The sequence below is a fragment of the Panthera pardus genome, unplaced genomic scaffold (assembly GCF_024362965.1).
Source record: "Panthera pardus isolate Hobbes unplaced genomic scaffold, ASM2436296v1 HiC_scaffold_12, whole genome shotgun sequence".
NCBI classification, from domain to species: Eukaryota; Metazoa; Chordata; class Mammalia; order Carnivora; family Felidae; genus Panthera; species Panthera pardus.
The window spans coordinates 111,897,722-111,919,752 of NW_026526677.1; the positions used below are offsets into that span (position 1 = coordinate 111,897,722).

Here is a 22,031-nt window from a genome sequence, read left to right on the forward strand (position 1 = left end):
CACACTACGTAATTTGTCTACTATTTATATGTTCATCTCACTCCATGAGAATATAAGCACCGTGAGGGTGGTGACTCTGTTTCCTTTGTGACAGTATTCACAGAATTTAGAGCCGTGCCTGGTGCAGAGCAGACATTCAAGTTTCAACTAGATGAATGAATCCATCTAAAATCATCATGATGTGGACCTACGGAGATAAAATATACAGTATGTTTTTCCAAATGGCTTCGCAATACAACCTTTTTTCTCAGTGATACAAAACTTAGGTTTTGGTTTAATTGGGGATTAGTTTTTTTCATATTTTATCAAACCTAGTCCTTTTTTTCTAGATTCTTCTTTGGGAACATCTATTATTTGTGTGGTAAAAATTCATAATGCATTCCTTCCTTCACAATCAAACATCTTACCTTCCATAAACAGTGTCTGTATGATTGTTCTCTGCCTGATTTAATAGGAGCTGTTGAGAATGTCACGGTGAAAAAGAAGTATTTACTACATACACGGAGCTTATGTAAATAGATATCTAAAACACACTGCTATGTCTGAATATTTGTGTCCCTACAACATTCATAGGTTGGAATCTTCTTTAAAGAATGTTTGTTTGTTTGTTTACTGAGAGAGAGTTGCAGAGACAGAGGGAGTGAGAGAATTCCAAGCAGGCTGCATGCTGTCAGTGCAGAGCTCAATACAGGACTCAATCTCACCACCCTGAGATCATGACCTGAGCCAAAATCAGGAGTTGGACGCTTAACTGACAGAGCCACCGAGGTGCCCCCATATGTTGAAATCTTAATGCCCAGTGTGATGGTATGAGAAGGTCCTTGGGAGGTGTTTAAGGTCAGGGGGTGGGGCCCTCATGAATGGGATTAGTGCCTTATAAAAGGGGCTCCAGAGAGCTCCCCGGCCCCTTCCCACACCTGAAGACTCAAGGAGACTTCTGTTGGGGCTCCACCTGAATGTGCCGGCATCCCGATCTCAGACTTCCAAGTAGATTTCTGCTGTTTAGAAGCCACCCAGGCTGTGCTATTTTACTAAAGCAGCCCAAATGGACCAAAACACATGCCATGTTTTACAGTGAACTAAGAATGTTAGTCCAGCCCTGTTCCCCTTTGTAGAACCATTGTGTCGACGGCTGGCATTTCCAAGCACACACTTGTCCTTGCCAGAACCTCACTTTGCATGTTAATTACCTTCTGCTTCTCCTTCGATACCAAATCAATCACCAATGCTGCCAATTCTACCTCCTCATCACCAAATCCATTCTGTTCTCCCCATACCCTCTCATCAATTCCCATCAAATGACCTGTACCTGTCATCTGAAATAGTGCATAGACTCATCCCTGGTCAACATAAATCCACATGAGTCTTCCAAAAAGTAAGCAGACCTCCATTGGAGAGACACTGCTCAGAAAGGAGTGTCAGTCATCAGCTTGCTGTTTCCTTATCTTCTGCAGGACAGGACGCACACATGTTCTCACAGTTCACAAACTCTGTTGTGTCCTTATTCCCCTCAACCTTTCCATCCAGAAGCCCATTTCCATTGAACTACCTGAGCCGTGTCAGGCACCATGTACCTGTACACGTTCTACGTGCCTTTATGTGCACTCATTTTTCCTTCCTGGATCGACCACATACCCCACGTCCAAAACACTCGCAACTGTCTAAACCCTGATTATTCCTCGTAATAGTAGTGTTAATAATAATGATAATAATAATACTGAACAAAAACAGCAATAACAGTGGCAATATGAGCAAACATGAGAAGAAATATTCATCTGAATGTTTTTATTTATGCTAAGAACTTGGTAAAACATTCTTATAAACATTTTCTCACTGAAGATTCAGCTCAGGTACCAGCTGCTCCAAGAAATTTTCTTTCATAATTTTTTCCCAACTACTGGGTACTCTTCCACCATGCAGTCACATGTTTTGAGAGACAGTATTTGTCAGACAGGGTCCACGCAAGACAAAAGAATTAACTCCACATGGATAAAGAGATTACACTTAACATAGAGATTTTTAAGTACAGTGTTCAAAGTCTGAAAACGAGGAAACGGGATACCAAGGGACCACGAAGGTGGCATCTGCAGGAAGCAACTACCAGTCAGCTCTAAGACTGAGGGGTGTTGACGGAGGCGCCGAAGTTATCAAAACCAAAATGCTGCCAAATCAGGATGTGGACATCTGATGAGGGACTTGGTGGGGTAGCCATTGGTGTGTGAAAGCCTGGACATGGGAGTCCCACGAGGCAGAATCGAGACCTTTGCAGAAAGGACCCCACCAACTGCCTTCAGGGGGTGTGATGAGGCAGGTTCTGGGAGTAATGGGACAATCCCTAACCTGAAACTAAGGGAAGGGTCACTGCTGACAGGAATCAAGAAACAGGTAAATTCTTCTCTTGTCCTTATGTTTTCTTACCTCTTTCTTCGCTCCTTATTGGCAGAACCTAATGGGAGGTAGGCTGACCAAAGTAAACTGGAATTTGTAGAATTCCAGCCCCAGTATCATAGAGTATCATGCCTGGTGCTGTCCTCTGTAGCCTGTTAAGTTTATTTTGCTCCTCTCTCTCTCTTTTTTTTTAAATTTTTTAATGTTTATTTATTTTTGAGAGAGAGAGAGACAGAGTGTGAATGGGAGAAGGGGAGAGAGAGGGAGGCAGAGAATCCGAAGCAGGCTCCAGGCTTTGAGCTGTTAGCACAGAGCCTGAAGCGGGGCTCAAACTCGCAAGTGGTGAGATCATGACCTGAGCCAAAGTCAGACGCTCAACCAAATGAGCTACCCCAATGCCCCTTGCTCCTCTTTTCTTGATGCTACAGTAGTATTCCCATCACCACCACCACCACCACCACCACCACAACAAAATAATACAGAGAAAAGTGGTTCATATCAGTATGACCCAGGAGTTGCAAAAGCTGAGGGAGAAATTCTGGCTGGACCTGACTCTTTTCGCTAGCCAAGCATGTGAGTGGTAGCGTTCCTGAGCTGGAAGGTGGTTGGGTCCTTTGCTGACCTTCTGTGTTTAAAAAGAACATAGCTGCTGCTTCCAAATTTCATGAAAAATATCCCATGTGCAGGAAGCTAACTGAAAATTTGCATGGAAGGAAATTCTGAGAAACTTAACTCTAGCTTAGCTATGTTGACACAATAAAAAACTAAAAATGGGACCTGCATATAGTATAGTATAAATATGTAGTATATATGCTTATAATATGATTCATTGAGTTTCTCTTCCCTTCTGCATTCTTTTCCTAGATGCTATCATTAAATTTCATGATATATAATATCATCTATATGTAGAAATATTCTCACTGTATATACTCAACAGATTGGTCTTCTAAGTTTCACATTAATATTTAACTAATTACCAACTCACCATCTCCCTTGGAGCATAATTCCAAAATTGAATTTGCATACATTACAGGAATACCTCTGAGACACTGTGGCTTCAGTTCCAGATCATTTAAATAAAGCAAATATTGCAATAAAGCAAATATCACAATAAAGTCAATAAAATGAATTTTTGGTCTCCTTGTACATACAAAAATTATGTTTATGCTATACTATAGTCTATTAAGTGTACAGTAGCATTATGTCTAAAAAATGCAATGTGTATACCTTAATTAAAACATACTTTATTGCTACAAAATGCTGACCACCATTGGAGCTTTTAGTGAGTCAGAATCACTGATCACAGATCACTGTAACAAATATGATAATGAAAATTTTGAAAAGTTATAAGAATCACCAAAAGGTGACATGGTGACACGAGAGACATCGAGTCAGCAAATGCTCTCGGAAAAATGGTGCCAGGAGATTTTCTCTACGTGAGGTTGCCACAAGCCTTCAGTTTGTTTAAAAAAAAAATGTATCGCCCCCCTCATCCCCCTCAGTCTACTCCTTAATTTATTCTTCTATTTTATGCTTCTAGTAAATAATACATATAATAGATACAGAAACTGGAGACTTACCCTTGTTACCTTTCTCTCCTGTGAACTCCACTTAAATCGGTCACTTGTATCTGTTGACTCAAGTTTATCAATTTCTCAACAGCCTGTGCTTTCAGCCCACCTGAACTACCCCCAGTGTCTCTTAATGTCCTTAAATTATGCAAATTCTCCTTTATTGTCAGGGGAAACAGTGGGGAATAGAAAGAATAGATTTGGTGATTATGACACTAATCAAATTAGATGGCTCAGCTAATGGCATTCTGTGATGGGGATTTTCTGTAAGGCTGAGAATATTCAATCTGCTATAGAAGACAGGAAAACAAATAGGATGGGTGTAGTTCATAAGAAATATTAAGCACAGACAGTAATATGCCAGAAATTAAACATATGAGTTATAGGTAAAACTCACAGGAGGGGATTAGTGTATGTAATGAATAAGAAATAGCTTGTACGATACAGAATTCATATGATTTAATATAGATAGTAAGTGAATAATATGTAAGAGATGCCCAAGATAGAAAAAATAGAAGAAGCAATAGAAGAAAAATATGCTGCTTAAAGATACAAAGGGATGGACAGAGCCACATCGTGATCATGCCGCCTTTAGACAAGGACTTTTCCACTTCGAAGTTGACCACCACTTTTCCACTTCGAAGTTGGCCATTGGGTTTGTTGACACCCAACAGAGTTCCATTCTGATCCCACATAAGCTCTACTCAAGAAACACAAATATGACCAGAGGCTGCTCAACAGGCCAACTCTTGCACCAAGAACACTTGCCCTACAACTCTTGGGTAGAGTAGGGGCACGCCATAGATGGAAAGATTGTCCTCCGTGGTCCCCCCTCATTCTGACCTCAACTCTGGTTCTTGGGGCCAAACCATCCGTCGTGAAGGCTGACGCAGCAAGAGGGGCAGGGTTTGTGAACAATGTCACCACCAGGACTCAGGGAGTTCTTTTACCCTCTTCTTGCTCTAGCTAAGTGTATTAACTTATTTCATTCTTGCTTCTTGCTCAGTATTTTAATTAGTTTAATAAGCCATAGTGTTTGGTCATTTTAATTTGGCCTGAAAGCCTTGTTGTTTTCTGACCTCTGGGACAGCGTGTTAATTAGTGTACCGGACAGCTACCACTGCATTAAGGGAAGCCCACACATAACAAATCCTCAGCTAATGGAGTTGCCCTTTGTCTTGGAAGAAGACATTGGAAGGAGGCAAATGCTTCTCAGCACAATGCCAAGGATGTTATTTACAAAATCAGGTTAAAGTCAAATTAATAAGATAAATTTATACAATCTATGAGACTAAACCATGTATTCTTGGGAGAAAATTTAATACACTTGGATTGAATTAAGCGTGTATTTTTGCCCTTAAGTAACTGGAGAAGAAATCCATCTTTAACCTTTACTGTTAGAGAGAATGAAGAAAATTCCCCATCTCAAGAGAATGGAGCCGCTGGTGTTTATCAGAGTTAGCAGAAGAAAGCCTCCACTGATATCAGTCCATGTGAGCCACCAGACTTTGAAAGACTGGTAACAGGAAAGACTTTCCTCCTTTCCAAGGAGGAAAACGGGAGCCCAGGACTCACTGGAGAGTTTAAGTTCCTGAAGGAAGGCAAGTCGAAAAAATGCTGCCATTAAAAGGGGTCTTTTGAACGAAGAATTGGAGTTTGAAGATAAGGAGAAAATATGTAAGTACCCGACATTTCCATAGAACACACATGGGAATTCCTAAACTAGTGCACACAGGCACACACACGTAGGTGCACACACACACATGCACGCAGACACACACAGGTACATACACGCACACGCACGTACACACACACACAGGTGCATGCACGTAGGCACATACAGAGGTGCACCCACACATATGCAGGCACATACACAGGTGCACACATGCACATACACGTACACATAGGTGCACACGCACACATGTGCACACATAGGTGCATGCATGCACACAAGCACACAAAGGTGCACGTACACACACACACATGCACACACACAAACAGGTTCATGCATGCACACACATGCACTCACACACCCGGAGATGCTAGGGAAGGAAGGCACACCCCTCTCACCTCCCACTCGGTCGTGATTTGTCTGGGCTTTCAGTCTAGGAACCATTTAATCCTCTCCTGGAACTCAGTGTAATTTTGGCCTGACGTGACAATTTTCAGGAAAAACACACTCCTATTTTCTAATAACCTTAGAATTGGAAAAGGAGGGCTTTGACCTTCTTCCCTATCTGAAGAAAACGACAGAAGAGAACGTGCCCCCTGAGCATGAGAAACCTAGAGACTCATATTTCATCAGGCAGGAGGCGATAAGCTCATAGGCCAGCAAGTGACAGGACGGAGAGGCTGGCTAAGCTCAACTGCTATTAGAGGCCGTGTCTCCTGGTGGCATTAGATCCCCGCTCCCACCCCTGCCTTTGATCAGTTCTTCAGCAATAGCTTCGATGACCTTAGATTAAATGCAAAATCTTCAACAGGCACTCCTGATGCCTCTAACTCCATTTGATACCGTTAGTGTTCTCTGAACCGCACTCCGCCAAGCGACTGCTCACCTCAGGGCCTTCACACACTCCCATGTAGTTCCCTCTGCTTGAAATAACCCTTCACTGTCTATAGGGCTAATGTCCATGCTTCCGTCAGCCATCATCTTGAGAGGTACTTCTTCACAGAGGCTTCTCTGACCCATGATCGAAACTAGATACCCTGTTATCTACTTGCATTAAAATTAGTGATTTGTTTTTTCCTTCAGTGAAATTGTCATGATTGGTAATGATGCACTTTCCAGTGTGGCTGGAATCCGCTCTATTGGAGTGAGGACCAGGCCCCCCTTATTCCCATATGCACAGCACCTACATGAAACAGAACTCATGCTCACAAATATTTACAAGATGAGAAAAATCCCCAACTCATATATATGTTCCCCCAAATTATGCAGATTCACCAATATGAGATAGACTGGAGATTATTCTAGTTGGGAGGGAAATACAATCATGTATAGATAAGAGCTTAGAGCTTAAACATCATTTTTGACTCAAGTTCCACGTGTTTTATCTTCATGCCAGAAGATGAGAAACATTAGGCACGTGGTCCTCATGATTCTTTTAAGATTGTTACATATTGATAAGGATTCCAACAACAAAAAGAGCTGTGATTTGAGAGATTTGTTCCACTTCTTTTCAATTCTATATGAACAAAAGAAAATCTTCTGAACAAAGAGATGTGCAAATGCCTTCAGAATGGATTCCCCAACGCAAAGCTTGAAACATTGAGTTTCCACTCAGATCACTGGATGAACCTTGAGACCCACCCTGCACCAGCAGAAGACATGCTGATAACATGTGGAAACTCTCCTGACTTATGATTGACACAGTGAGGTGATCTACGTTATACCCCCATGGAGGGGGTCATGTTAGACATGGAAGCTATAACGTAACCTCATGAAGAACTCAGAAATATTGTCAAGTTCTCATTTCTTCTTCGAGTATAGCAGAGTCAGTTATAAAGATCTCAGCTTCATTATATTGCACTTGTCTTCAGAAATACAACAAATCAACCTATGACCCCAAGTCATGACTCTCAACACTCAACACAAAAACATATCTTATGTATAAAGTAGGTGTTATTGGTATCTTCGGAAAGAAATCCAGATATCTGCATACCTGAAATTAATATTACACTGAATGTTAACTAACTGGAATTTAAATAAAAACTTGCTAAAAAAGAAAAAAAATGATAAAATATGTATATATTTTTGCTTCTTTCCAACAGTCAAAATGTTAAACTATATAAATTTTGTCCATTTTGTTAAAGAAAAATCTGGTAGAGAATTTAGTAGCACAAATACATTAATTATGTTAAAAACTTAATTTAATGCGGGTTTCTTTTTTTTCATTTTGGAAGTTAAACTCGTATTTATTTTTTAATTATGGTGAAATACACACAACATTTTAAACTTGAATTTGTAATCATCAATCTGGTATCTGGGACCTTTTTGGTTTTGTTTCCCAAGATGGCCTTAGAAGGCTGTCTATAATGTCTGAAAATCATTGAGGTGTGATATTTCCTTCTGTTCCGCGTCAGAACCCATGAGAAGATGGCAGGAGACATAGCTCAGGCTGGTCCACCCAGGAGGAAATGCTCTAGTCATCTATGATGGCCATGTGGGTTACCTCTCAGAATGGGTAATGTGGATTTCTATTCCTTTCCCAATTCTACTCTTTCCCTAATAATTATGAGACGTCAAGTATCTGTTGCTATCTTTAAAGAAGCATTACTATTGAACTATGGCTTTTATTCAGAATGCAAAATATACACATTGTTCCAGGTCTGGCAATGGGAATAAAAAAGTAGGGCATATTTTTAAATATAAAAACAGATAAGATAACTTGAACGCAGCAATTACCTCAGCTGCCAATCAGCATGTTTTTATTTTATTTCCTTTTGAGACAGTGTTGTTTTCTATATTTGTATGAGAAATATTTAAATTGTAGTTTCTCTAAAGAGGCATTTATTTCAAGAGTACAGTAAGTGCTGATTCTGCAATTATTGCTAATTGGAGAATTTCCAACTTGCTCGCTGTGTTGAGAGCCTCATGATTTTGTCATATTCTTTTCTCCTTTATACTTCAAATTTGTGGAATGAAAAATATACTAAACTAAAATTACACTCTCAAATACATCATCCCATAACTAAACTACTTTCTATGCTTTACAGATGGTATGAGCTCGACAGTGACAGTTCTTGCATATCAACGCCTCCTCTAGACCAATGAGTCAGAATCATGTAAAGGTTATTCGGAGCACTAAATTGTACTCTACTCAAATTAAAAAAAAAAACTGTTTTCATTTTAAGTATGCATCTACAACATGCATTTGAAAATGAAATCACAATACAATTTTTAAATTTATTTTTACTCTTAATAAATATGTATATATTTAAGTAGTACAACATGATGTTCTATTACACATACAAAGAGTTAAATGATTACTACATTCAAGCCAACTGACATATTCATCTTGTCACATAGTTGCCATTTTTTTTGAATATGTGCTCAGAGCACTTGAAATCTACTTTCTTGAATATAGTGTATTTAACGATAGTCATCATACTCTACATTAGATCTCTAGATTTGTTCATCCTACATAACTGCAAATTTTTATCCTTTGGTCATCAACGCCTCCCCACCCTTGGTAACTACCACTGTAATTTCCACTTCTACATATACAATTTCTTTAGATTTCACATATGAGTGAAATCATGCAATATTTTTCTTTCTGTGTCTGGCTCATTTCATAATGTCCCGCAGTTTCATCCATATTGTCACAAATGTAAGAATCAAACTTTTTAAGGAATACATACACACTTACACACACACACACACACACACACACACACACACACACATACATATACATATATATATCTTTATCCATTCATTCATTGACATATATTTTAGGTTGTTTCCATAGCTTGGCTATTATGAACACAGTTCCCGATGAACATGGGAACACACATATCTCTTAGAGGTACTGATTTTATTTCCTTCAGGTATACACTCAGAAGACAGATTGGTAGATCATATGATAGTTCTATGTTTATTTTTTTGAGAAACCTCCATACTGTTTTCCATAATGGCTGTATCAGTTTGCATTCCCATGGACAATGTACAAGGGTTCTCTTTGCTTTACGTGCTCACCAGCCCTTGCTATCTCTTATTATTTTGAGAACAGCCATTCTAACAAATGTGAGGTGACATCTCACTGATTTTGGTTTGAATTTCCTTGATTATTAATGATATAAGCACCTTTTCATATATCTGTTGGCCATTTGGATGTCTTCTTTGGCAAAGTATCTGGTTCCTCTGTCCATTTTTTAATTGCTTTTTTTTTTTTTTTTTTTTTTTTTTTGCTATTGACTTGACTGAGTTCTTTATATATTTTGGATATGAACCCTTTAATACATATGGAACACAAAAGATCTAAATAGCCAAATAAATCTTGAGAAAGAAGAAAAAGCTGTAGGCATCACATTTCCTGAGAAAAACATGTATTCTGTTATTTGTTGGATGGAATATGTTATAAATGTCTCTTGAATCCATCTGGTCTAATGTGTAGTTTAAGTCCAATGACCCCTTATTGATCTTCTGTATGGATGATCTATCTATTGTTGAAAGTGTTATGGTGAAGTCTCTACTATTATTATATTGCTATCTATTCCCTCTTTAGGTCTATTAATATTTGCTTTGTATATTTGGGTGCTCCTACAATGGGCACATGCATGTTTATAAATGTTATATCCTCTTGAGAGATTGACACCTTTATCATTATATAACGACCTTCTTTGTCTCATATTACAGTCTACTTAAAGTCTAATATCTATATAAATCTAAATCTATATTATCTATCTATCTATCTATCTGTCATCTATCATACTCCCCACCCCCTGCCTGCTTTCTTTTGGTTTCCATTTGTACATTTGTATGGAATATGTTTTCACATCCTTGCACTTTTAGTCAGTGTGTGCCCTTAAGCTGAAGTGACTATCTTATAGGAAGTATGTAACTGACTCTTGTTTTTCAATCCATTCACCTACTCTACTGTATGTCTTTTGATTAGGGAATTTAATTCATTTACATTTAAAGTAACTATTAATAAATATGGCCTTAGTATTGCTATTTTATTAATTGTTTACTGTCTGTTTTGTAATTCCTTTGTTCCTTTCTTCTCTTGCTATCTTCCTTTAAGATTTCATGATTTTCTGCAGTGGTATGCTTGGATTCCTTTCCCCTTATCTTTTGTGCATCTACTCTAGCTTTTTGACTTGTTGTTACCATGAGACTTACATAAAACACCTTCTATTTAAGCCAGTAACAACTTAAGTTCAAAAGAATACTACTCTTCCTCCCAGCATTTTATGTCTTGATGTCACAACTTATCTTTCCCTTTTGGATCCGTTAACAAATTATTGTAGTTGTCATTATTTTTAATACTTCTGCCTCCTGAACTCTTTACCAGGTAAATCACTTATTGTCATTTCATCAAGATCAGTTTCTGGAGTTTTCACATGTTCTTTTTGGGGGGAACATCTTCTTCATTTTCCTTGACTCTCTGTGCGACATAACAGCCACCCCTCCCTTCTTGACAAACTGGTCTCATATAGGAGATGAAACTTATCATTCAGCCTGGCTCAAGCTTTTGATACTTTCTCAAACCTTTGGGATTGTCCAAGCTACCTTCTTTGTTCTTAGCGGCTCCCAGTAGTTGAGTACCAAGATGCGTCAGTGTCCCAAGGGAGAGGATCCCAGTCAATACCTGGATCTAGGTTGATTAGAAGCCAGATGCTCAGGCAGCAGCTTTTAAAGTATGCAAATAGGCCTCTACCAGGGAAAAACTGGAAGATGGACACTTTTGTCTGTTCTCTCTGTGCTGAACTCTGGGGGATAGTTGGTTCAGAACTGTTTGTTTGCTCCAGTCCTGTGGGACCAGGGAATTGAAGCTCTTCTATCCACCAGAGGCCGTTAATCAAGAGGTGCTTCCCCTGGGCGGTAGCCACAAAAGCAGGAGCACTAGACACGTGCACAAAGTCCTTCCAGGGAGATTGTTGCTACCTGGAGGAGGCCAGAGGGAAAACAAGGCCAGTGCAGTCACAGGCCTATCAGGTCTCTGGGGAGGATCTGTCTTGTAGGTGTGTGCTAGCCTAGAAGCCTGACTGTCAGTCAGCAGCTTTTAAACTATGGAAATAGGGCTCTTCCAGAGAAAGATCGGGAGATTAGTGCTTTGGTCAACTCCTTCTGTGCTGAACCTGGGAGGAACTGTTTCTCAGTCTACTACAGTCATGGATGGCTACATAGTCATCCACTACATTCTTAGTCTACTATAGTCTTGCGGTCTCACAGATGCAAGCTTCAGTGTTTCTCAGAGTTGGGTGTTGTGGGGACTATTCTTCAGGTGAAGTGTTGAACGATAGGTGCTAGATATTGGGTCTAAACCCTTTCCTCCTCATGTTGAAGCTGGGAGTTGTGCGTTCCCTCCTGATGGCACGTGACTATGCCAGGGGTGAAGTTTATGGCAAGAGTTGGCAAGAGTGCATCTCAGCTTTTCCTGACTGTTTCAATATGGGCGGTGTATTTTCTGGGGTTGTTTGCCAGATGTGTAGGAGTTCCTTGTTTCGTTACTGGACTTCTTTCACAAGAAATTGCTCTGTGTGTAGCTGTAGATTCAGTGTGTCTTGGGAACAGGTGAGTTCATGATCTTCCCATGTTTCCATCTTGAACTAGAACCTCTTGTCTTTGTTTTAAAAAAAAAATTCTTTCTTTCTATATCCTCAGTGTTTCACACTTAGTAGACACGCAATACATGTTTGTTTAATGAATGAGGTACCAGGGTGGGAGCAGTTAGTTACACGCATTTTTATTCCTAGAAGACTATTAATTTTTTTTAATATTTATTCATTTTAGACAGAGACAGATAGAGCATGAGCAGGGGAGGGGCAAAGAGAGAGGGAGACCCAGAATCCAAAGCAGGCTCCAGCTCTGAGCTGTCAGCAGAGAGCCCAACACAAGGGCTTGAACTCACGAACCCCGAGATCATGACCTGAGCCGAAGTTGGAAGCTTAACCGACTGAGCCACCCAGACGCTCCCTATTCCTGAAAGACTATTAGGTAAAGGTTTAATTTCTCCATCGTTTTATATGATGAGATTCTACCCCCTCCACAACCCCCACCCCAGCAAAACAATGTGAAGGCTGGTCAACAACAAGAGGAAAAACACACCTATAACAATAAATAAGGACACAACAAATTAGAGAGGATGAATGCAGTGTCACTTGCTTGGGAGGTGCTGGAAATTAACAGGAGTTTCTGAATACAGAATGCTATCCTGCCACTTTCTCCTATCTTCTACTTAGACCCACATGTCCCTAGTACAACTCTTCTGCAGGTATCCTGTATAATTGCAGCTTTCCTCTTCTGCTGACATCTTATGACTGTGGTCACATTTACTCCAAGTTCAAAATCTCAAATTACTGCACAGTGGCACCATTCGATAGCTTGCTGTAATGTACATTCTCCACTTTTTTAATGGTTCTGCATCGAGTCGGACTCAATTGAATTTCAGCTTGAGTCTGACGCCTTTCCGACAACTATTTCACAGATAACGCTCTTGCCAGGGTCACCAATTATTCCTAAACTCAAAGGAAACATTTTTAATTACTTGACTTCTCTCCAGCAAATGTCATGGCTGATTTTTACCCTCCTGTACTTTTTGGATGCTGAGGAACCTCTCTCATGATTTCCCCAAAGGCAGGCCCTTCTTCTACAGCGCCCTTTATATTTGATATTCCCATTTTCTCATTTCTAGGTCTTGTTTTACAAGTTTTACCTGGAATATCTTATTTACTTCTAAGGCTTCAATGGCCATGTCTACAGATATGGGCTCCAAAATCTGTATTTCCTGAGCTCTAGATCCATAAATCCAAGCCTTCATTCAACCTCTCCAGTGGATATGTTTCAAAAGCAACAAGTTCAAATGTGACGTCATCCTATCCCTGAATAACTAACCTGCCGTACATCTTGATTTCTCAGTTGAAGTTAATGGTACCAGCAACAATGTCAGAAACCGGGTGCCTGGTTGTCTTCTTCCTCTCTCTCAATCCACATCACTTCAGTCTAAATCCCAGGTCTCTCAAAGCTAACCATTATTTCCATTTCCCTTGACACAATTTTCATGAAGGCCAATATTATGTCTCACATGGATGATTTTTTCATATCTCCTTACTGGACTCCTTTGCCTCTATGATATTTTTCCTGCTTTAAATTCTCCTATATTTTCTAGCTGCCCACAGGATAAAATAATACCAGGCTTGATTATAAGATCTACCATCATCTTGAGCTACTGTCTGCCTTGTACACTACGATCTAGTCACAACAAACTCCCTCTACCTCTCATTGTTCCTGCTTTCCCTTAGACATCTACCACAACTCTGAATGTGGTGACCACTTGATGTGCATCTCTGTTCACCCTTTCATTGGATAATTTTTAACAATTATTTTGGTCTTAATATCAGTCGATGATATCCTAGTAAAAATCCTTTTCCTATTTTTTTTGAATCATCTATAAGACATTCAGGTACCAAAACCTATAATACCCCCTACCATAGCATTTATGATTCTGCATTTGAAGTGTTGCTTGCTAGTATATATCTCTGTTAAATTTAAAGTAGAAGAAATGGGGCGCCTGGGTGGCTCAGTCCATTAAGCACCGGACTTCAGTTCAGGTCATGATCTCACAGTTCGTGGGTAAGAGCCCGGTGTTGGGCTCTGTGCTGACAGCTCAGAGCCTGGAGCCTGCTTCGGATTCTGTGTTTCCCTCTCTCTCTGTCCCCTCTCGGCTCATTCTCAATCTCTCTCTCTCTCTCTCAAAAATAAATAAATGTTAAAAAATTTTAAAAAATAAAATTAAAATAAAGTATAAGAAAAGGGGCACCTGGATGGCTCAGTTGGTTCAGTGTCCAACTCTTGCTTTCAGCTCAGATGGTGATCTTACAGTTCGTGAGTTCAAGCCCCACATCAAGCTTTGTGCTGACAGCATGGAGCCTCCTTGGAATTCTTTCTTCCTCCTCTCTCTCTCTCTATCCCTTCCCCTCAGGGTGCTTATACATCCACGTTCTCTCTCCAAAGTAAATGAATAAACTTAAAAATTTTTAAGTATAAGAAAGACATTGTCTACCCCTGATTACTAGTATAATGCTAAAATCGAATATAGGTTCCATAAATATTAGTTGAATAAATGGATGCATTAGTAACAACTGAATAAATCAAGTACATTTTATCTAAGTCATACAGAATTAAATATATATACACTATAAAGAAGATAGAGGTACTACCGCCCTTCCCAGAATGTAATGTCCAGTTATTAAATGCTGCTCAACAATGTGCTTATGACATTATGCCATTTCACTTTTCATATAGAAGTATAGTAAAATCTACTCTCTCTTGTGGAAACACTATTTTTGCTTAAAGGTAGCCCTGAAGCAGGGAAAAGCCCTTCTGGGCATTCCCCAAGAAAAGATATACCATAAATTTTAGCACACAGTAAAAATATTAATATATTTTTCTCTTAAGAGAGACAGAAGAATTTATTTTACACATCACAAGCATTTCACTCCAAACATTACATCTGGATGTTTCTTGACTAATCTATTAATCTAGGTTTGATCTTTTCTTTCTTTGGTCATCTAATATTCTTCCTGCCCTTTCTTATCAGAAAATTTGGCTTTGTGTGAGCTCACTCACAGCTAGATCCCCTGATTTGTAGATTATGCCTATTAAAGTAAAAACCAAAAAAAAAAATGTTTATCAAAGATCCAAAAAGACTGATATATCTAAGACCACTGCCACTATCAAATGTCCAATATGTCAGAAATAGAGACCAATGTTGACCCCTTGATACAGCATTAACCTCAGAGGAGAACACCAAGGTACTTGCTGTAATGTTGACCACACTGAATCCCTTCTGTCCTAGAAGGGACAGTGAGGTATCTTGACCAAAGTAAGTATTCTTGGTTAAGTTTACATTTATTTCCTATCAACAAGACAGAAACAAGTATACTATCCAAGAGAATACAGACTCCCGCCTGCCTATGATTCCCATACAATCTATCAATCAAAGAATCAGCTTTAAGGAAAAGGAAGTATGGGGATGGGCATGATACTGATCATGAAATCTACCAGCTGTAACACATACTGAAATACACAAAGCCAATCTGAAAAAAATTATGAGTGCAGCAGAAGCGCCAGTTTGGATATCATACTTCGTAAAAATAGCACACCAGTCTCCAGGATGTAGGCTATACCCTAGATCAATATTATTTTATCATGTGAGGTACTGGATAGGTAAAACACAGGAGTCCTGGAATTGTGGCTGGAAATAGAAAGTGGTTCCATTCCCTGACACTCCTAATGAGTCAATTAGTAGAGTTTGTGTTTCTTTGTCTTACAACTCAAGTGTCTTTGGTTCTAGAAGCCTCCAGGGGGGAAATACTTGTCTCAGAGCACCCAGGAAGAATCTCATTATATTTTAGCCATGGTTGTTACCTAGTCATTTTGGGCTCCTTGTGTCCAGAGACTATCAGACAAGGAATGGAGTCCGCTTCCAGGTATGGGTAAATAGCCTTGACCTTCATAAGACAGGACTGAGGCTGTACTGATGGTGGAGGGCAAGGCAAACGCCCCTGGCACCCAAGGGTCTATTGGGGGCATGTCTCAGTACTCCCCTCTTTAACTTAGATGGCATAAAAAAGTATAGCAGCCAGAAACTCAGAAGGATACTGGTTGAACTGAATCTTGGACCCCTTAATGATGTGGGCCTGGGTCATGCCACCAGGTAACACTCCAAACTAGCTGATGCTAGCTGACCGTGAAGGGAAAATAGAAAGGAGAGAAGAAAGAGATGCTGAATTCCAAGGGCAGCCCCTGGCCACTGCCAGCCCCTCCAGCTACCCCCTAGCTGGAGGTAGATTTCCTCCCGCTTTATCTAAGTTTCCTTACAAAAAACAAAACAAAACAAAACAAAACACCAACAGATCATTGTGAATCCTGAAGGTGCTGCTCCTATAAGGAACAGACTTATTTTTACAAAGGAAGTATATGTGAAGCGCTCAACAGGTTGTTGTTTTGCATGCCTCAGATCCCCCTCCAAGACAGAGGCAGTGTATCCCCCAAATGCAAAGAATGTTGATTGCTCAAGGCTCCCCTACTAAGCCCATCCCCGTGAATTAACCTATGATGCAGAAAACATCCAAACCAAGAGCATGTCTCCTCCCTGGGTAGAGCCCGCATTCAATTGCTCAATGGGGCCAGGTACAAGGGTACAACCCCTTGACACACTCTGTCCCTAAAGTTTGACCCCAGCTTGGATATGCTCCCCATGACACTGGCAGAGGCTGGTCTCTCGGTCCAGCCCTGTTTTCTTTCTTACTCACAACTCTTGCCATTGAACAATGTTCACCAACAGACTTCTTCCATAAGATGCTTCAGCACAAATAAGGTTAAAAAGTATGTATATACTCTAAGGTACCATATCATTAATGAAACAAAAAATGATTCACAAATATTTTTTGTAGCAACATGGAGAATGGCTGGACTTTATGTATTATGCTATATATGGAAGACAAAACACAAATGTAACTTTTGGGAAGATCATCCAATACTTTCTGTAGTGAGGGTAATGATAAAAGAAGAGGAAATAAACAAAACCCAACCGAATCTGCACAGATTGAATACAATCCACTGGGCCAAAATGACCACTTTCAAGGCCGATGCTATTGGAATACCAGAGATAAACAAGATGAGGTTGACTCATGTATTTAAGTAGGTAGCAATACCTTTTTTTTTCTTTTCAGCTATGTCACAAATTACTTTATGGGCTATAATTATCTGAATATTTCACTTTTTAAAAACATTCAGAGTTTTTAAAGCATATTGTAACCTCACTACAGTGAAGATTTAAAAATCCAAGATGGTATTTCAAATTGGATGGAAGCAGACTCTAGGTTAGCATAAATATTTTTAAAATTCCAAATTTAAAGATACCTTAAGTGTCTTACATATTAATTTATTTAGTATCTACCATCTAATTCAAAATAGTTTATGTTTTTAGATCAGAAATGAGCTAAAAGCGATGTTTATATGTACATCGACATATAGATATGTGTGTGTGTGTGTGTGTGTATGAAGAAAATAAAAGAAGACAAGAAAATCCTCCAACTATCTGCTAAGCAAATGGCTGTCTAGTGGTTGGATAAGTTACTATGTAATATTGAGTGCAAACTATGTCTCAGAAAACATGCTAAGAGATTTGTATGCATTTCCTATTTCTACAGAATCCCCTATTCCACATTGCAAGATAATTTTTATAATCTCAGTTTCAAATTAAGAAATTGAGGTTTAAGGAAGCTTTATGTAAGGAAGCCTTTCAATGTCACATAGCTGGAAAATGTTTGAATTAGGCCTGACCTAAAGTAAATAAGGTAAATAAGACATGTAATCACGTGGGTAATCAAGCAAAGAGAGTATGAGAAGGCATTAACAGAAGTATAAATGCAATGTAAAGGGAATATGGAAAACAGAGGAACGATATTTTCATTGCCTCTAGATCAATAGTTGAAGGTGCTGGAAACTTTAAACCATTTTGATTGAGAATATGAGCAATCTACCATACAGAAGAGAAACTGTGAACATACGTGTTCACACACATACTGAGTAACATGACGTCCATGTTCACATTCGTGTCAGCTCCAGCTGGCTGAACTACATCCAGGTCTGAGAAAGTCAAAGCAGTTGACCAGTTTGATTTGTTGTTGAAGGGCACATTCCTAATGGCAGATCCATTAAAACCAAGACATGACTTTGTGGATGTACGAATAGTACAGAAATCAAATTCTTGTGTGAGAGTATGGAAACGTGGGCACCTGGGCAGCTCAGTCAGATGAGCATTCAACTCTTGACTTTGGCTCCGATCATGATCTTGTGGTTCATGGGATCCAGCCCTGTGTGAGGCTCTGCACTGACAGTGTGGAGCCTGCTTGGGATTCTCTCTCTCCCGTTCTCTCTGCCCCTCCCCTTTCTTTCTGCCCCTCTCCCCTGCTTGCAGGCTCTCTCTCTCTCTCTCTCTCTCAAAACAAAAACAGAGTATGGAAAGGTAATTTTTGAGGTTTTTTTCTCACTTTCTCCCATCCCCTCTATTCTAGCAAGTAGGGAGACACCTTGCTTCATACATGCTTAAGAAGTTAGTAGCAGTGTTTCTTGGATTTATTTTCCAAAAGCTGGAGAAAAATGTATGAAGGGAAAGGGATTTGTGACATTCAAATAATATTACCTGACGTGGGAGAACAGAGATATAAGTCTGGGGACCAGTAAGAGGCAGAGGGTTGCAGATGGTTTCTTCTAAAGCTTGCAGGCTGTTAGAGGACCACCGAGGGAACCCGTGGGCTGTGCCAGGCCCCCTGGCACAAGATGAGGTTGACTCATGAGGTTGCAGGCCTGGGGCTCCCAGCCTCATCAAGGACCACTGTCTCCACATGGTAGCGGCAGAATGGACGCCGGCTTGGGGGATTTCTAAACAGGCCAGGACGATGGGATTGCCAGCAACAGTAAGTGTCCATGGAGACTAATTGCCAAGACAAGCTAATGTCTAGGCTCCAAGTAAGACCTCAGCACTTAAGAGATCTCCAGAGCTGGGACAGAGAGTACAATCCAAAGAGTAAAAACTACAGCTGAATCTCGCTCTGACTTTGGGCACTGCGCTCGGAGTAGAAATTAAGTCGATTTATAATAAATAAAAAATAATCTGGAAATACATGATCACCTGAGTTCACAGATCAAAACTCCTATCTGCCACAGGAACACGAAAGTGACTGGGCCATGAGTGATGCATGTTCTTTTCCAAATCAAAGAGATTAAACATTACAGTCACTTAGAAATTTCATGTTTTATATCTCAAACTGCATTGTATAGCATTTTTATGGGATTCACACAATGGAAATCCGTCTCAAAATGAAAGACTTTCATCCAGTTACACCAATTACAAAGTGATATTCAGTGCACATATTTCCACTCTATTATGGCACTGATTTTCTGCGATTGAGCTTTAAGTTAATTAAATAGGAAGCCCCAGTCCCTATCCATAAAATCTGCTCTCTCACATATAAATTATTTTCCCGGATAAGATCTTAATGCACAAAATGTCATTCTTGATCTTGAACTAACATTGTAGTTTTGAGTTTATCTGTTTAAGTTAAAAGTACGATGACTGCAAATGAAAAAAGAAACCCATCTTCTTACCTACTTACGTTGATACAATGCTTTACTTAGGATTAGCTTACTTAGATGTCTAACATACATTAAAGGGGATAATATTCAGTATTTTGTTTTTATTTGTTCATTTCTACAAAGCTGAGTTTACATGCATAGCAATTTTCTTCAGAGCTTAAAAGAATTCTGAAAATTAAAGATTGCGAGTTCTTTGAAAAAGATGTACATTCTGATATGATGCTCAGTGAAACCTTGGGTGTTGAATGCCGAGTTTTAAAAATATTTTTAAAAATTTTTATTCCTTAAAATAATGAAAATGCTAATCCTCACAGAAAAAATATTAATGTGTTGCATCATTTATGTGATAGTGCACTTCTAACACTGTCAACTGATGACAACACAGTCTCGTATCTCCAGGTCAGGCTGATGTCCCTAAGCAGTTTCAGTGGTCCTTTTGAAGAATTATTTTCGTATTGTCTTTTGAAAGGAAAAAAACAAAACAAAAACAAAAGAAACTCTTTGTACCTAAATAGGTCAGTAGGACCTCTTTGAAATCAACTCAGAATTCAATTCTAAAGTGGGGTACTGGCTGCACTCTGTTCAGAGTAGACCCTTTTATTTGTCTGCAGTTCTCTTTCATTACCATGACGTTCAGAAGCAAACACTTCCTGTCTGTTACCAGCCACAGACTCTTCACTTCCTGCACAGAGACAGCTGACTTTGGTGGTCTGCTTAAAGAGTAATGTTTCCTAGCTTTGGAGCAGGTCAGATTTTGAGGCATCCTGCTCTCTGCCATTTTAAGAGATAGCTGAAATAGCCTGAGCTTGCTGAATATTTTAGCTCCAAAGAGTTTTTCTTTAACAATAGGCAATTTTTCTGGGTAAAGACAGAAAGCACAAATCTTTGAAACTGAAGCGATGGCATGCATACTTTAATGGTGTTTTGGTAAAACTCTCTAATCCATCTTCATTGTGCCTACATGACAGGCTTACCTTGAAAAGAAGTCCACAGACTTAGACCTTCATTGTGCTCCGCTTGTTCACTCAAAGTCAAGAGGAACTTGGAATCAAGTTGTTGTTGTTGTTTTCTTTAAAGACTAATCCATTTCTGAAGAAGAGATCCCTGGAAAGGCATCAGTTCATTTCTCATCAGAACTCCTTGGTGAGATTGAGTGGACTGTCCAATTTGGGGCGGGAGGTCTAGGACATGACGTATTCTGTTGTGATCTGAACCCCAAATCCTACAAGAAGTGACTTTTCTCTCCTACAGTGTTCAGGCCTTTCCTACAGACTTCTCAGACTGATTTTTTATGTTTATAATCCTTTCTCATTAAACTGAATTGCAGAGAGGAGAGAAGAAACCATTTTCTACTCATTTTTATTTTCATGGCCTCCATCATATTTTTGTTGAATTAGTGGCTTAAATAACACTTACTTTATTTCTGTGAATACAAACATAAAACTAGCCACTTAGTTTTGTGACTTTGGGCAAGGTATTTATATTAAAGCTCACTTTCCTCATTGTAAATAAAGACAGTAATTCCTCCTCAGGGTACCTCAAAGAATTTGAGGTTTAAATAAAATGAAATAAAAGGAGATGCTTTGTAAATTGTAAAATACTATATAGATGTGAGTGATATAAGAATTTAACCATCATGCAAACAGATTCAAATAGCCTATCTTGTTATTTATCTCTTTTTTTTTTTTTTGCCATAAGTATATTTTTCAACTAAAACACTAAAATTAGAAAAAAAAAGTTTGACGGGCGCCTGGGTGGCTCAGTCGGTTAAGCGTCCGACTCCAGCTCAGGTCACGATCTCGTGGTCCATGAGTTCGAGCCCTGCGTCAGGCTCTGGGCTGATGGCTCAGAGCCTGGAGCCTGCTTCCGATTCTGTGTCTCCCTCTCTCTCTGACCCTTCCCCATTCATGCTCTGTCTCTCTCTGTCTCAAAAATAAATAAACATTAAAAAAAATTAAAAAAAAAGAAATAAGAAGTTTGAGAATTAGAAGATTAAAAATTAGGTTAGAGACCTAATAGCAGGGAGACATATTATGATTTTATTTATATTAAATCATGTGCATTTAAAGGAACATAGAGAAAGATGTTCAAAAAGTACTGGTGTGTTTTCAGGTGGGGTTTGCATTAGTTTTTTTAATGTTTTTGGATTATGTATATTTTTGACAGTGCTGTTCATCATTTTTTTTTTACAGTTACAGAATAAGGGTCAAAAGAAAAAAACTAAAACAAAGATTGTCTCC

At 39.3% G+C, this 22,031-nt stretch overlaps 1 long non-coding RNA gene across 1 annotated transcript in view; it reads right to left on the reverse strand.

The window, feature by feature from the left end:
• The window catches only part of LOC109258468 (uncharacterized), a 681,144-nt gene that overhangs the window by 200,357 nt on the left and 458,756 nt on the right, over positions 1 to 22,031 (reverse strand). The window lies entirely within an intron of this gene.